Source organism: Galleria mellonella, unplaced genomic scaffold, assembly GCF_026898425.1.
Source record: "Galleria mellonella isolate WM207_F2 unplaced genomic scaffold, CSIRO_AGI_GalMel_v1 utg1432, whole genome shotgun sequence".
In the NCBI taxonomy this organism is placed as follows: Eukaryota; Metazoa; Arthropoda; class Insecta; order Lepidoptera; family Pyralidae; genus Galleria; species Galleria mellonella.
In genome coordinates this window covers 1602066-1619199 of record NW_026441998.1, presented here as the reverse complement: position 1 = coordinate 1619199, position 17134 = coordinate 1602066, and positions in this window count along the sequence as shown.

Genomic DNA, 17134 nt, shown 5'->3' with positions numbered 1-17134 from the left:
AAACCCGACCCTTCCCTATTGAGATTCCATAATAAAATATTCTGAGAAGCTTCTTTTTTTATGCAATTTGGAATGGAAAACAAGCTGACTACCCATCTGATGGAAAAATGGTAAACGTGGCCTATACACATGAACAGCGCCATTCTAACCATAAAATACAATGTGACGCCTGTGGTACATGTGACGTGGTGGTTGATATACAACAGTTATAGTCAAGAAATGCCTTTATTTAACCAATTTAATATTATAATGGTAAGTATATTTATTTGTACTAGAAAAAAAATACATTTGATAGGTTGGAATTATGAGGTATAAAGGCATAACCAACCACGGGCATCACAGTATATTTCATGATGTCCATGGTACTGTTAATATCTGTAGATTTTTATTGCAACTTTCCATTAGTTGGGCCGTCATCTTGTTTCCCATTCCAAACTGCATGAAAGAAGTATGCTACGCAATCTCACTGCATACTTGTAATATTCTGAATATATATATTATTAAGTAAAAATCGCTTAATAATCTATCAATATTTTCATATTCATCCATCCAATCTATCTATCCATCTATCCACCTATCTTTACAAACTTTCTCATTTAAAATATTAATAGGATACATAGAAAATATACTGTTTTTATATACTCATTATTAAAATTGTTATTAATCTGAATATGAAAGAAATGCAGAAAATATATATATATATATATATATATATATATATATATATATATATATATATATATATATATATATATATATATATACATCTTATCTATATTTTATATATACTAGATTATATATATATATATATATATATATATATATATATATATATATATATATATATATATATATATATATATATATATATATATATATATATATATATATATTTAGGAAAATTTCACTAATATCTACTATTTCTTGCTGAATTTCAAATCAACTGTATATTGGCTAATATTGTACAACTAAACAAGTGAACTGCGCTGGCGACTTCATATAGTAAAACAGATAAATGTAACGTATGTTTTATTGTCCGTACGTAAAATTTTACGGCGATCGATAATACACATTTTCTTATATGATTTTGTGGTCGTATAAAAACCTTATTTAACCCTCATCTCACGATGTTCAAATAACACATTCCGTTCATTGAAGAGACGCACGTTTATAGAATAAGAAAGACTTACAGTAATTGAGGTTACCGAAAAATAAGGGGATCACCAAGTTTTGAGCTCGGAAGTGGATAAAAATTTTCAGTTCACCAAAGTTAAAAAGTTAAGTTAGTTGCCCAAAAGTATTAAGTAATCTGCATTTTAAAGGTATGGATTAATAGATTAATACCTGGATTTTTGTAATATTATTATTTTTATCTTTTTATAACATAAAAACTTCCGAAAACAAAATGAACAAAGTATCTAAGTATATAAATGTTCTTAAGTCTATCTATGCTCTGTTGGTCCATAATAATAGGTATAAAAACACTATGTATTTCTGTTCAAAAACACGCATTAAAATCATATCAATACACCAAAAAGAAACTTTGTACAAAAGTCGTTTTCTTGGTCACCTCTGTCTCATTCGTGTTTCTACCGTGATGCAGTTGTGTATGCATGGCTGTGTTTCTGTTTGAAAGGTAGGATATGGCAGTGAATTTACAGCGTATAGAGGAATAACACCTGAGTCCTCGGGAATGGCAACGAATAGAGAGTATCATGGGCGAAACAGTATACTCTGTTATGTCCATGCTACTGCTCATGCCTATATGCGACGGTTACCACTTTCCATCAAGTGAGCCGTCAGTTTGTTTGTCATTTTACGTTGCATAAAAAAATAGTCAGAATGAGAAAAGCCACTATTGTTTCCGATTTGTGTTCTTAATTACGTAATTTTAGAATATATGCCCTTTTGACTCAGTTCAAAGTCTATGCCAAGCTTACATGCAGTCTCGAGCTCTTAAGTCTAAGGCGAGACTTTGCTTCCCTTTATGTGTTACACCGCTTGTATAACAAAAATGTAAGCAATTGTTTAAAATGATATCCACAGCCGCCTTTTATCGTCGCACCACTTTCCGTCGACAGAGAATTCATCCTCACACGCTTGAACTTAATGGCTGCGTACAGTGCGGTTTCAGGCCTAGAGACTACAGTATGGGGTTCTTTAAAAAGGTTGTATTAAGGTTTCTTCAGAGTCGGCAACGCGCACGTGACACCCCTAATGTTACAGATGTCCATAGGCTACAGTTACCGTTCCACATCAGACGGGCTGTATGCCAGTTTACCACCATCGTGGTATAAAAAAAATGTCCATGTGGTTCAGAATATGTACTGAATATTTACAATATTTTGTACCGTATTCTTTTCTGGAAAATAGTTATGTTTCACTTGTAGTATTGCTAGGTTTTCAATTTTGTTACTCCGTTTATAACCTAAGGAACTTGTTATACTATCAAACAAATATATATAACGTGTACACCTGTATTATACCATTTTATTTTTGTACCCTATTAATATAATAAATATTTGTAACGATGGATTGATGATTGTAACTCTTTCAAGTAAAAACATTGAATAGATTTGATTGAAAGATGGTATACGGATAGATTACATCCTAACTCAGCACATAGAATTCTTTACGTACGGATTCAAGCGGATAAAATCGCGGGATATACGAGTAGAGACTTAGAGATAGTAAATTAATATATAATGTACCACGTGATTAATTACGTTAAATATATTCTTCTATGTAACAATAAATAATGATATAAGGTTTATCATAGTTACCATTCTATTCTTAGATATTATAAAAAGGCACGCGTATAATTAAGTGATTCTTACATAATATGTTGATATCAGCAAACATTTTTCAATTATGTAGTATATATTAGAAGTAATATAATGAGATTGTCTTACGGAGTAAAAAGATTACTCCGTAAATATAGAAGTCTTTGATAAAACGTCATATATGATAGTGTATCATATATGACGTATCATATATATCAATATTTGATAGTGTATTAAGCCCCTAAAATATAAACTATGCCCATTTTAACCTATTCCTATACAAGTCAGCAAGCTTTGCGACCCTACATATATAATACATTTGTCACGTCAGTGTTATCTTCAGTTTGTCTGTCACGTGGGTGATAGGGTAATGGCAGGCGCGCTCCAGAATTTTAAATTATCCACGCCTTTACTACACACGAAAATGAAAAAACCGGAGGTAAAATAAAGACTTTCAATTTCCACGTAGATATTTCTAGAGAAACTCGTCCTCCTGCGAGTGTTTGGTAAGTTTTTTGCATAAGTTTAATAATATGAAAATTATTATTTAGCGAGAGCATTTTTTTTTTACTGAAAAAAAAGTATTCAAGATTAATTTGGACTTTTTACATGACTATCAAGCGAAGATAGGCGAGTTTTTATTCTAGATTATGATTATATTAGTAGATATAATGTATTTATTTAATGATCATGGTGTCTTTCCATTTATAAAAAAGAATTGAATATTAAAATTTATATATAATATTATATTATTATATATAATACTAAAATTAAATATTTCTAAAATAGACATAATGTCTCGATTTTAGACAAGAGTCTGGACTCACTTTTCACTCAATACAGAAGGCTTAAAATTTTTATTCGTTTTTTAACCAACATTTCTTTATGTATATTTTTACTTTTATAATCAAAATACTCTTTCAAGAAGTTGTTAATTATTTAAACAATTTATATGTAACTAAATTCAATTTTCTACCTTTTTAGATGTATTTCGGCAGAATTTATTTTGCTTTTACTGTGAGAACTCACTTGGCGAGTTTAGTAAGTCGCTTGATCAGCGTTTCTCGACTAGCGTTGTGTTACTGTTTTAAGACTATAGATTGTCTTAATTAACATATTTTACTTCAATATGTGTGACCATATACAGATGTGGTGCTTCGTTTGTATTTGCGAAAAAACATATTTAGTCTGGCTAGAGAAGTATTATATTCCTTGGTATATATTTTTACACGCACATTTTAATTTGTTTTTAGAGAGGTAAGCCATATTATTATAGATAATCTATACGCACGGACCGGCCATGCGAGTCGACGTAACCCATATGGCAGTACTCTATTTTGATCTCTTGTATTGTATTGCTAGGTGAATTTTTATAGTTAAAGCATTAAATATTTACCAAAATATAGACATACCGAGTGTGAAATTCACTACAACGACCCTAGATGATAAAAGCTTACGATTATTCCATTCTTATTACAGAAGTTAATATATGTATATATTTATTTTATAATTATGTAATTCTTTAAATAAATACCACAAATCGAAGTTGGAACAATCAAAAGGTAGTGAAAGTTGAAGTGAAGCTACTACACCAGAATATTTGTATAGCCTTGACTAATGCATACTTGTATATAACTCACAATTTTAAGTCACCCTCGAAAATTAATGAAAGACTAAAAAAAATGTTGCAGACCCTACATTTAGGTGGCCAACACGTAGTGCTAAACTACAGTCATTATTCAGTATAATTACACCTTAAATAGTATGTGGAAAGCTTTATCCATTACGACGGTCCAGGCGTTGTTAATTTTAACTTTAATTAAAAATAATTTCTCTTCTAGTGGACAACAACGATGTAAAAATATTTGGATATTCCTAATAACACAAGTGACTTTAGTGTACACATGTTTCTCGTATAATTTTTTTTCTATTTAAATAAGACAAAAATGTATAGGAGCTATTTCTAAAATTATTTAATGCATTTTGTAGCTTAAAGAATTCTTAACTAATGAAAGTGATTTTAAAAATAACGTGTTGACTGATATTTATTTTCGCCAATGTTTTTACGTTTTAATTTTCACCTTTCATTAAATTTCAAGTTTAAGAATATTTTTTTTATTCAAGTAAACTCAGTTACAAGTATCTTTGAATAGTCACTTTCTTCAATATTGATAAATTGGAGGGAAAGGGATTGTTAGTAATGGAGACTAAAAATCCTATTGCTAGCAATATATTCCCCCCTATATAATAGGTTCCCCCTGGAAATTGTCATGATTAATTCTTCAGGATGAATTCATCATGATAGGCTAACTGGCCTGTTTTCATTCTCATCGATCACCCTTCACTGGTGCTCCGCCAGCGTATCCCGTTAGCGCAGGCGGAGTTACCATACCATTTTCATCCAACAAAAAAAAAAAATTGATAAATTGAAGCACGCCGAGTATTGTGGTGGTATACTTATTTGAGGCCAATTTGCAACTCGGTTTTAATTTTATTTTATAATAATAAAATTACATTAATTCATGCATTGCATAAGCAAGTGGCCCAGGATTGTTCCTTGTGACAGTCTATGGGGAGGCCTATGTTCAACAATAGACAGATAGTGGCTGAGATGATGACGATGATGATGATTGATCCTCAGTAGAACAAAAATTTCAATTGGGCAGAAATTAGGAAATACAATAAGCTCATTTAGAGTTTCGTAATATATTTTTGTTACAATTTTATAAAACTCGTATAAACTCAGCATATCCGGATATATTAGTTTTCAGGAGACGTCGTAATTAATGTTTCGCGGTAACAAAGTTTCCATTTAAACGTAGCTAGTGGTTTTAATTTCGCTCGAAATGTGCTAGTATCATTCTTTTCCTATTCTTTCCTATTATAGTACCGATTGTTAAGAATATCACTTATTGTATACAAATTTAATATTTATTAAACTTATAAATGTGACGAGTTTATTTCTTTGTTAACTTTCAGCGCCTTAACAACTTAACTAATTACTATAAAATTTGGTAAACACATATTTTGTGATATGGAAAAGGATATAAGCTAATTTTTATCCTAGTCAGTAAATATATTTACATCATGTAGAACAAGTTGTAAATAAAAGCTAGTACATAATAAAAAAAAAAAAAAAACTTTACTTCTATTAATAACATATTTTTATTTATTAAGAATATGTACAATGTAGGAAATAATATTTTTTTTGACAATTTTAAAATCGACAAAAACTTAAGAAGTTCCAAAGTACGCCCTCGGCACATATAGAGGATTTAAAATAAACGGCCTTTACGGTGCAATTGTGAAGTTTAATAGGTCTCGACAGGTGCATTGTGCGACGGAACCCGGCATGATAATGGTTATGACTACGGAACTCTATTCAACATGAACCATACTAGACCTAAATATAATGGAATAGACAAAAATTCGTAGTTTATAAAACAACTTGAGATATGGCCCAGTTACATACGGGTAAATCGATTTTTTTTAAAATAATACATAAGCTATGTAACTGGCTGATAATGCAGTATTCTAAGAAATTTTAAATTTAGAAAATTCTTTTAGCTATAGAAAACTATATTGTTAGCAAGTAGTATAAATATGCAGCTAATTTACTCGTAAGTCTGAACAGTCAGAAGTCATGACCAAGTACAATACTAGTACTATAATTACGATGAATTTAATCACAGAAGTTAAAAATCTCAATAACAAGTGCATAATTAAGAATAATTTTGAAAATAGATAAAGCAAGAGATATATGTAAGCATAAACAGATGCGTTTGGATCTAAGTTTTCTTAGTACCAAGTAAGAAATTTTTGTAATTTTAAAATACATAATAGTCTTTTCAAAAAATTAAAATATTATCCTAAACATCAAACATTCACTTGTCATGAGAAAACGGTTTTATTATTGTTAAATTTTTTTAATATTTAGACAACATAACTAAAAAAGTATTGTATAAGAAATTAAAATCATTCATTTCCGAACTGTGTAAAGGAATGTTAAGTTCTGTAATTAGCCCATGAGTCAATGCGAGAGTCTCTGTACATAATAATAATATGTTATTTTTATGTTGAAACTATTTTAAATATTATACAATTTGTCACTTTTAGCTTCAATCTATATTTACGTGGAAACGGTTTGGAGTGTGCCAAGAATGGCTTATATGAAATTTGTGAAAAATTGTATCTGCTATAGTTAAGTTAAGCAATTCAATTATGTTCCTTTTATATAAAAGCTTCTGTATTTTATTTAAAATTAAAATCTTATCACAATTTTTATTTTATTTGTTTATTCAATAAAATAATTATTACATTATGACAACAAAAACTAAATTTATGTTATAAATCTAGTGCTTACATACAAAATTATAGTAATGGTATTTAACCCGACTCTAGATATTTCTGAGCCGCTTCTTTTTCTTGATTATGAGCACAATATAAGTTCGATATAATTATGGATTACTAGCTGTATCCTACGACTTCAGCTACATGAATCATTAAATAAAGTATCCTGGGCACTAAATTTAAATATAATCTATCCCTACATCAAATTTTATAAAAATCTGTTCAGTAGTTTTTGCGGGAAAGGGTAAAAGCATCCTTTTGGGAGTGATGTTGCTTAAAATGTTAATATCCATTTTTATTTTGTAATAATATCTAAAACTACGACAATATGATTAATTTGGCAAAAAATTTAAATTTATATATTCAACTTACAAATTTTTTAACTATTACATTTCTTTCGAAACGTTAATATGACATCTGAACTTAATAGTAATGGACTTTATACCGGACTGAATTACAAATACACGACAAATAACTCGTCGACCTTTGATACAGCACCGCTATAAATAATATCCTAAATCCTGATAACACCCTTTCACAATGGCACATGGTCGTGTACTGGCCGTATAAACTAGCACCTAGTTCTGACTCTATCTTAATCTTAAACACATGGCTACAAAATACGTAGGCGATATAATGCCTGTGTATGTGACACATACAGATTACACAAGCATTGTACTATCAAATTACAAACTAAATATATTTTGTATTTTTTTTATTTATTTTAATAAGTGAGGTAAATAAACAGCTATAGATAGAATCGTCGTCATTAAGGTTAATGAAAAGAGTTCTTAATGAAATATTTTTCAAACTTGTCTTTTCATTAAAAGATTATATTTGAATTGAACGTAGTTTTGGTGCAAATGTTTATATGAGATACTTGCTTATTTATTTAATTGGGAATAAATTTCTATAATAACTTAACTATTATGATGCATGCTTGTCTATACTATTTTAAGAAGTTAGAGTTGACAACGTAAAAAACCAACAAACATAAATTCATATACGAATAAATGTAATTTCAACATTTAAAAAAGTAAAAAAGAATTTTTTATAACAGAAATTAACCAAAGATTACGACAATATAGGCCTTTCCTATAGATGAAAAAACTGAATCAAAAACTATGATAAAAATCACATGTGAACGTTATCATAGTTATCATGACGCTCAATTGCTCATACTAAATTCAATTATTTTTATTCAAATGCCCTCATGAAACCTTCCTTTTGTAGTGTCATTATTTTTCGCTACATATTTACTAGAACTGCTATTCTTACTTAGAAATTAGGAATTAATAAAAATTACCAATAATAAATATTTTACTGCAACATCAAATACATATGGCATGCTAGAAACAATAGGTGCCATCTGCAGTTGTATACTGCATTAGTGCTATCTGGCGTTCTAAGTAGGTAAGTGCATTATGACATATTGTGCACTAACCTTTAGAATTTCGTTTTAACTAATTAATTTACGATATTGTAGTGGTGGGTTACAAAACAAAATTAAACAAGAGATATTCGATAGTGCTGGAATCGAAATTTGTGGTTTTAATTGATGATTTTGTTAAAAATAATTTTAAATATACTTTCTAAATGGGCTAGTGGTTTTTATTATTATGTATGAATGTGAAGTAACAGGTAATACGCGACATTTTCCTGAATGAATTATAACCCATATAATCGTAAGTTTTTTTTTTCTTTTAATAAAAGAGGATGTAACTCTCGTTTTATCAAAAATATAGTAGTTTTCTTTTATCTCTTTCTATATTATTCTTATATATTTATATTTCTATATTCTCATAATATTTATAGATTTCTTTACACTTGACATAATAAATCGCTAATTATTTTGCATTAATTATTATTCGAATCGTTTTTATTAGGTTTACCCTAGTATTGTAATAATTATATCAGGATTAAATACTTCCATTCACAAGTACATAATAAAATATATAAAATCCTGAATTAAATTATTATCATAGTTTTTATAAAGTACTATAACTTCATAGAAGGAGTTAAGTAACGACGGAACCCTACTAATGCGCGTTTGTCACGCTTTTGTTCGATCTTTTTTCTTTATCGCATTACCCTGTAAACTCGACGACCGTAGGATTCTTAGTAAGAAATTTGAGTAAAGGAGGTGTTTTTCTCAAAACCCTTTTCGGATTACAAAAGTAGCTAGCGATTCTTTTGCCAGAATTCTTAATTCAATCGATAAATTGTCTTGTATACCCAGTAAAGGGTATGTACTCTATGTAAAGAATTTGTAATCAGTATATTAAAAGAGCAAACTTAGAAAATATACAAAAATCTATAGACTATATTTATTTTTACAACTTATAATGGCAAACAAGCTGACGGCCCACCTGATGGAAAGTGGTAACCGTCGCCTATAGACATGAGCAGTACCATGAACATAATAGAGTATACTGTTTCGCCCATGATATCCCCCATGCGTTGCCATTCCTGAGGACTCAGATGTTATTCCTCTGTACCCAGTAAATTCACGTTATATTGGTATATGACGTGACCACCCTTCAAACCGAAACACAGCCATGCAAACACAACTGCTTCACGGTTAAAACACGAATGGGACAGAGGTACCCATGCAATCGACTTTGGTACAAATTCTCCCTCTGGTGGATAAATACAGTAACTCCATGTAATCCGTCAAAAACAGGCCAACTTTCTTATCCATGAGTATTTTGTTTTAATAAAAAAATATCTAGTTAGCCAAACGTCAAATTAGCTGTCTAAATTTTGACCCACTTTTAGCACTCGATAATTTAAATGATCTAAGGCTGATTCATAAAAGATAATTCCATAGTAATATATTATTATAATTCATATGAAAGATGTTAGCTTGGACACCATTCTTTGACCATGTTTCTATTGCTAAAGAGTCGCGCTTGTATAACTGTTTTAGTTTTACAGGCTGAAAATTTTTCTAAACATTTTACTTAAAATGCATTTTTATAATTAAATTGGTGAATTTTTAAAAGTATTTGTTCACCAACATTATAGTGGCGGATTTGTATTTGTTTTTTTTTTTTTAATTCGTTGTTACTATACAAAGCTACGATAAATTATGTAAATTAAATTTCGTGTGGAATCCACTTCACAGCTTAATGAGAGAAGAATTTTTAATGTTCAAATTCTTTTTACTGCTATTTATAATGAAAAATATTTTATTAAATTTATTAAGAGAGAAATATATAAAATTGTAATACAAATTTTTAAAGTTTAAAAGATGAGATATGTAGTGATATTATGGAGTATAGATGCATACATTTTTAGTTCTCGAGAATGTCTCTTCTAACCCTATTCATATCTATAGAAAATGGTCGTTACTTTCCATTAGGTGGGCCACCAACTCCTTCACCTCTTTATAAAAAAAAAAAACATTAAAACCAAAAACAAGAAATTCCAAATCATTGTTATTATTTGATGCATTTCACTTTTATCTAGTAGTAGTTTCTTTTGTAGGCTTGCTCCCTACTACGTTAGATTCTAATATGTTCAGAAAAATGTGGACATATCGAGTGTGACGCTTCTCGTAACGGCAAAACTTAGTGTTAAATTTATGTTTTAACAAAAGTCTCCGTTCACAATTATATTTCGATTGTAGGTATTTATTTCGTGAGCATATATTTCCTTCTATTTTGTCGCCGTATAGTCTCAGTATAGAATAGGCCATCACTGTCTTTCCTGTAGGGGTCGTAATAGGCGACGAAGGGAACTTTAATGGTCGAGGGATAGGCAGCTGCGTACCTCTTAAAACATTACCAAAAACCCTAAATGCGGTTGCCAACCCGTCTGCCAATCATGCAAACTACTGGCAAAACCCCCCAATAGGGGAAAACCTAACTTCAGCAGTAAACAGCTAAAATGGTTGTTTTACTTACTGTAACTGCACTATATCTAAGATATATTATACTACGTATTATATTGCATAAAAGACTATATTTTTGCGCGTTACAGAACGCAAAATACTATTATTAAGCCTATGTATAGCAACTCTTAATCGACCGAGTCCGAATTTAGACAGCAATCTAATTAATCTCAGTTTCGTACCAATCCATCTTCAATGGGCCCCGATAGTAGAACGAATGGGCATCCATCTATTGTGACCGTGAATTTATCTTTACCGCCATTGCGATCTCACAATAATAATGATGTCCCATTACGAGTATTGTGTTTCTGTTAATGCAACGCCGGTCCATTAGTACAACTTTATAAATTTGCTTGTTGTTTATGTTCGCCCGCGCCAATTTGTTGTCTTCTATTCTTATGGGAGATCCAAAAACTCTATTATTAATGGTTATGGTGTATAAGATACTCCTGTACAAAAAGATCCTGACATTACATTCTGATGAGCTATTTTTCTAAACTTATTTATCTTAACCTCATATTTATTTGTTTAGTAATTTTACGAAATTACTGTTATGTGAACCATCATAAACTTTATTTATAGAAGGCAAAGGGAATGTTAGTGATTGGGTCTGACTACCCTATTGCTAGCAATATATGGTATATTGCACCAGGTCGACTTCCACGCGATTATCCTTAAAAACCATCGTAGTTAATTATTGATGAATTCGCCATGACGGACCAACTGACCTTTTTTTTACGTCGGGAAATCCTCATGGAGACCCATGGAGACCTCGGGGGAGGCATATGGGTACTGCCGGACTTTTACTGGCTATAACCACCACGTGTTTCTCGGTTACGACTTAAGGTAGCGTTGCTGCAGTTCCGATTTATTGCTATTCCGCAACAACGCCAACGCCGTTGCTCAACCCCATTTCAAGGGAGGGAGGAGCCCGCCTCTAGGTGCCTAACTCCCGGTCCATCTCTGAAGGAGACGTGCCGAAACAAGAGCACGTTCCTCAACGCAGAGGCCTTCTCATTGCAGTGCACTGGTCACCCCCGTGTTCATCACTTAAGGCCCCTCTTGAGAGGGCTGACTACGATTATGCTGTCAGCCCCGTTTTCTTCGGAGAGCATTTGATGTTGGATCCAACTCCCGGTCCCGTTCCTCTGCCTATTTTTGCTACATGATCTGCTTAGAAAAGGACACCATCGCTTTCCAGGATTATTCATCGCTTACCATCTTTCTGACGATAGATAGTACCGTGTTGTCTACATCGATAACTGCCGTCAAAGCCTGACACGCAATTATCCACCTTGGATAGTCTTTGAGAGTGTGTTGCATGAAGTCCTCCTTCACGCCATATTGCACGCCGATGGCAAATGGATGTGGATTCTGTACAAGATACCTTCCACAGATACCTGCCAAAGCACCCATGCCCCGACGGACCAACTGACCTGCTTCATTCTCACTTATCAATCACTGGTACCCTGCAAGTGTATACCGATAGCGTAGGCGGGGATACCATTTCATTGTTATTCGTTAAAAAAACTCAGTTGATAACAATTTTAAATCTATTAGAAATTCTGTTCATATTAATACTTAGAATAAAGACTTTGCTGTGATATTAAATTTCAAAATTTAGAGATAATTTTAGAGTAGTAGTGCTTCGGAATCGATCCTAATGTTTGGTATCTCTAGACTTACCAGTTTCAGATGTATGTTGCTTAGCCAGTCACTTTCTCTGTCAAGCAACATCGTAAGAGTTTTTTAATTCACTCTAACTTTTTTATTTTTATGCTGCATGATTACGTCACTAATACTTAACTAATTTTCACAACTATTTTTGCAATTATTAGGATGATTGGAGTAATCATTTTTCTTTACGGTGTTAAAAACCCGCTAGTTGCGGAGCAAAATCTACTTGTAGACGGGATTCTGTGGTCTAAATTAAAATATTTCCAACATACTGTAAGATCGTAACTACTGTTATAATTGATTTTTTTTTTGTTAAACATCATACTTATCGTTATAATTATTTATATTTTCTTTGCGTATATAAATTCGGGGTTACCCTATTATTTTCAGACTCAACGGGAACCTTTATTCATGAGCATGTCTATATTATAGTATATAATATACAAAACAAACAGTTATTTATTGTAAAAAGATATAAATAGAGTACAATTTTATGAAGGGCTGTGACAACAGGGATATTTGTTATTATTGATGTTACAAATTTTTTTTGCCGAATAAAATCCACTTGTAGATTTTAGATGAATTCCGCGTTCTAAATTCAAATATTTTCAAAATTAAATTGCTAAATTGTTTATAAAATATCGCGTCGTTCTTCGAATATGTAATTTATTTTAAAATACTAGTGATGTCAATATTTTTTTTGCGTAACAATATATACTTGGTTTTGCCCCTAATCTCAATATCAAAAATACTTTATTATTATATAGATTAAAAATAGCACCTTTATTCTCAATTCTCTATGTATTTACTACTATTCTTGTTTTTAATTATTTTATAATAATGTAACTATATTTATTCACTTGACAAATACTAATAATTGATGTCTTTTTACACTTTGACTTTGCTAGAACTCTTGCAGAATTAAGCTGGCCTATCGTACATCGTCATATTTTTTTTACTTTATGGGCATAAATAAAAATGAATTTTCAAAGGTATGTAAATGCATCACTTTAAAAGGACTGCACCTATTTGACTCATTATTTTTTTTTTATTGTATTTTTAAATATCAAGAAAATGTTTGTACAAAAAATGTGTTTAAAAATCGAAGGAAAAAGTGAAAAAATTACACCCATGCAAAGCCAGGGCAGACAGATAGTTAAAATAAATAAGTACGTACTTAAACATACTTTCGAAAGAATTATATATTTTTTCTTTAAATAAGAATAAAATTAATTGAATTTACGAACAATATCTATTTGAAACCCAAAATCCTTACTTATGGGGCCCAGAATATAAAAGGAGAGGAACATATTGAATAAATACGGGTCTTATTTACAGCGCAAACATCTCATCAGACAATACAAACAAGGAAAGCTCCGTTCACTCTGTTTTTCCATGCAGATATCTAAATTTCGACATCTGAAAGGCTTGTACTTAGGCGCTATTATAATAATTGACATGAAATAGGCAAATTTTCTATCAATCTGTTCATTGTATTTTATAATAATAATATCTTAAATAATTGTTTTTTAAAAAACTTTTATTTTTCTTTAATGTAACTTTAAATGGCAAAGAAAGTGACAGCCCGCTTTCTGGAAAGTGCTAGCCGTCTCCTATATACATGAGCAGTTCCGTGGGCATAACAAAGCATACTGTGTCGCTCATGACACCCTTCATACGTTGCAATTCCTGACGAGCAAGGTTTTATGTTTTAATTTCAAATATATTAAGTTATATACGTATGTTCAAATATATACATACTGAAAGATGGCATAAAAGAGATTACAATAAAAAATATTGGTAATCGATTTACAAAAGAACAGAGGTATAAAAAAGTACCATCCGGTGCAATTAACCGTGAAATGGGGTCACGTCACATTGACGGTGAGACATTGAAGTATACCCGGCTCCTAGAACCTGTAAAGGGGATTAATATATCTGGCACACAGTGGTATAAAATAATAGAGGGCCATGGCAATATCGAATTGTAATTAATATGAAGAACACTTCCTCTATTATATTATTTTATGTAGTTTAACAGTATAAGTTCAGGGAGACTTTGTACAAAAGTCGATTGCTTGGGTACCTCTGTCTCATTCGTGTTTCTACCGTGAAACAGTTGCGTTTGCATGGCTGTGTTTCGGTTTGAAGGGCGTTTGATATGGCGTGAATTTACAGGGTACAGAGGAATAACATCTGAGTCCTCAGGAATAGCAACGCATGGGAGGTATCATGGGCGAAACAGTATACTCTATTATGTCCATGGTACTGCTTATGTCTAAAGGCGACGGTTACCACTTTCCATCAGGTGGGTCGTCAGCTTGTTTGCCATTCTAAGTTGTATAAAAAAAAATAAGTATCTACTTGCGTTTGTTTATAATATTGGCAAAGATATGACATGCATTAATATTATTATTTGATATTATGATTTTTAAGTATTTTTTAAGAAGAACGCAGTTGCACATATTTCGATTGTTAAGTTTCCTTAGTCACCTTTTACGACACGGATTTTACTTGCTAAACTCCCCTTATGGCAAAGACCTATGTTCAGCAGTGGACTGTTAACGGCTGATATAATAATAATAAAATAGGCTACGTTTTATGTCTATCAATGATCATATCAGTATTTTAATCATATCATCATTGGTATCAATATAAATACACGTATGAAGTCGTGGGTAAAAGCTGGCAATAATATTAATATATAAACATTTATTTGAATTATTGTTCTCCTTAAAGGAAACCCGGGCGGACTAGTAGGGTGTGCAGTGCCTCACTATTAATTAGAGGCATCAGTGCAGAATCCAATACGATTAGTTATGTAATGGAGCGTATGTACGGGTAAGACATTGATGTATGTACGTGCTAGCTTATATATTTAAGTGAAGGTTTAATTTCGCCCGTGCATCTACTTTGATTGAACAATTTGAATTCTCATACACGTATTTATCATGATTATTTTGAAATATGTACTTGTATTTATCAAATTTCTATAAATAATAGAGTAGTCAATGTATGTCAATTATGTAGATATAAGAACGTGTTTAGCTTTTTAAATTAAATTTAAAAGACAATCAAATATAAATCCTTAATACCATATAGTTCTCTTACAACTTCTTAAAAGTTATCTGTAAAAGTTAGCTCTACGGGATAAGTCCGCTATTCTATATTAAATCTTTTGAATGTGTCCAATGTAAAGTATGTACAATAAAGATTTTACAAGACAATACAACAGTCTAAAGAAGTCTCCCTTTTAATTGTATTAATGTTATTATGAAGAGAGGGAGACTGATTTTTATTAATGCAGACTACCAGCCTCATTGCTAGCAATATAGCCTGTCAGGTCGATCTCCACGTGGTCTCTCCTGGATCCCAGGTGTATTGATCACGATGAGCTAACTGACTTCATTCTTACTTGTGGTGCCTCACCGGTACCCCGCTAGTGTATGATATATCGTTAGTGCGGGCGAGGTTGTCATTCCATCATCATTCTATATATCTATCTATCCTATTTAAGAACTGCGCTCTTATCGGTGGAACTCTTGCCACTCACTATGATTTTCTGCGAGAAGAAATTATTTCGGGAATGCCTTTGACCAGATATCAGCAGGCAAGTAACTCTGGCTGATATACCACGGTGTGGAAGGCAAATGGAAAAACCACCACACAAATTTCTCTAACAAATGGAGCATTATCACCCATTAAAAAATTATTATGTGTGTAAAAGTAATATTTGTAACTTAAAACGTAATGTACGTATAACATGTCATAAATACATTTAGAATTTGATCACAATATAATTACAAAATAAATTAAAATACATTACTTAATAATATCTACATTGTTAAAGAATGTAATGTAATAATATAATATTGTTCTAAAAATAACTAAAAGTAATAATTCGGAAATAACGTATTGGTTACTAATATTAGAACGATTTGGATATTAATTATGTAGAAATGACTTTTGAAACTTGTACATTTTGTTTTTATTTGTTGTTTATTCACTGTAAAATAGACTAGATAATTATACGAAAAGCGCCATCTAGAATACACACTTAGAAACTTGTTGTGTTTCCGCCCGCCTAACTAACAAATACAAAAACTGCTACAAGGTTTGAAAGCAAATAAAGTTGTAAGACAGAGCGGCACACTACATAGTGTCAACATTTGCTGTCTAGATGTCTCACATATCAAATAATTAGATTTTATATTCCCTTATACATAGACGAATATAGGGTTAATAAACAAATTATATACTTACGATTATAGAATAGGAAATTTTTAGAGCATTATCATGATAAAAGTGAAATATCTGTATTTTACTGAGTATAATAATATCAAACGAGTAGCAGAGAATCTAACGTTATCACTTAGATTAAGTTCGTTAATTAAAAAAAACTTTCCATTAGTGAATAGATAGTAATAAA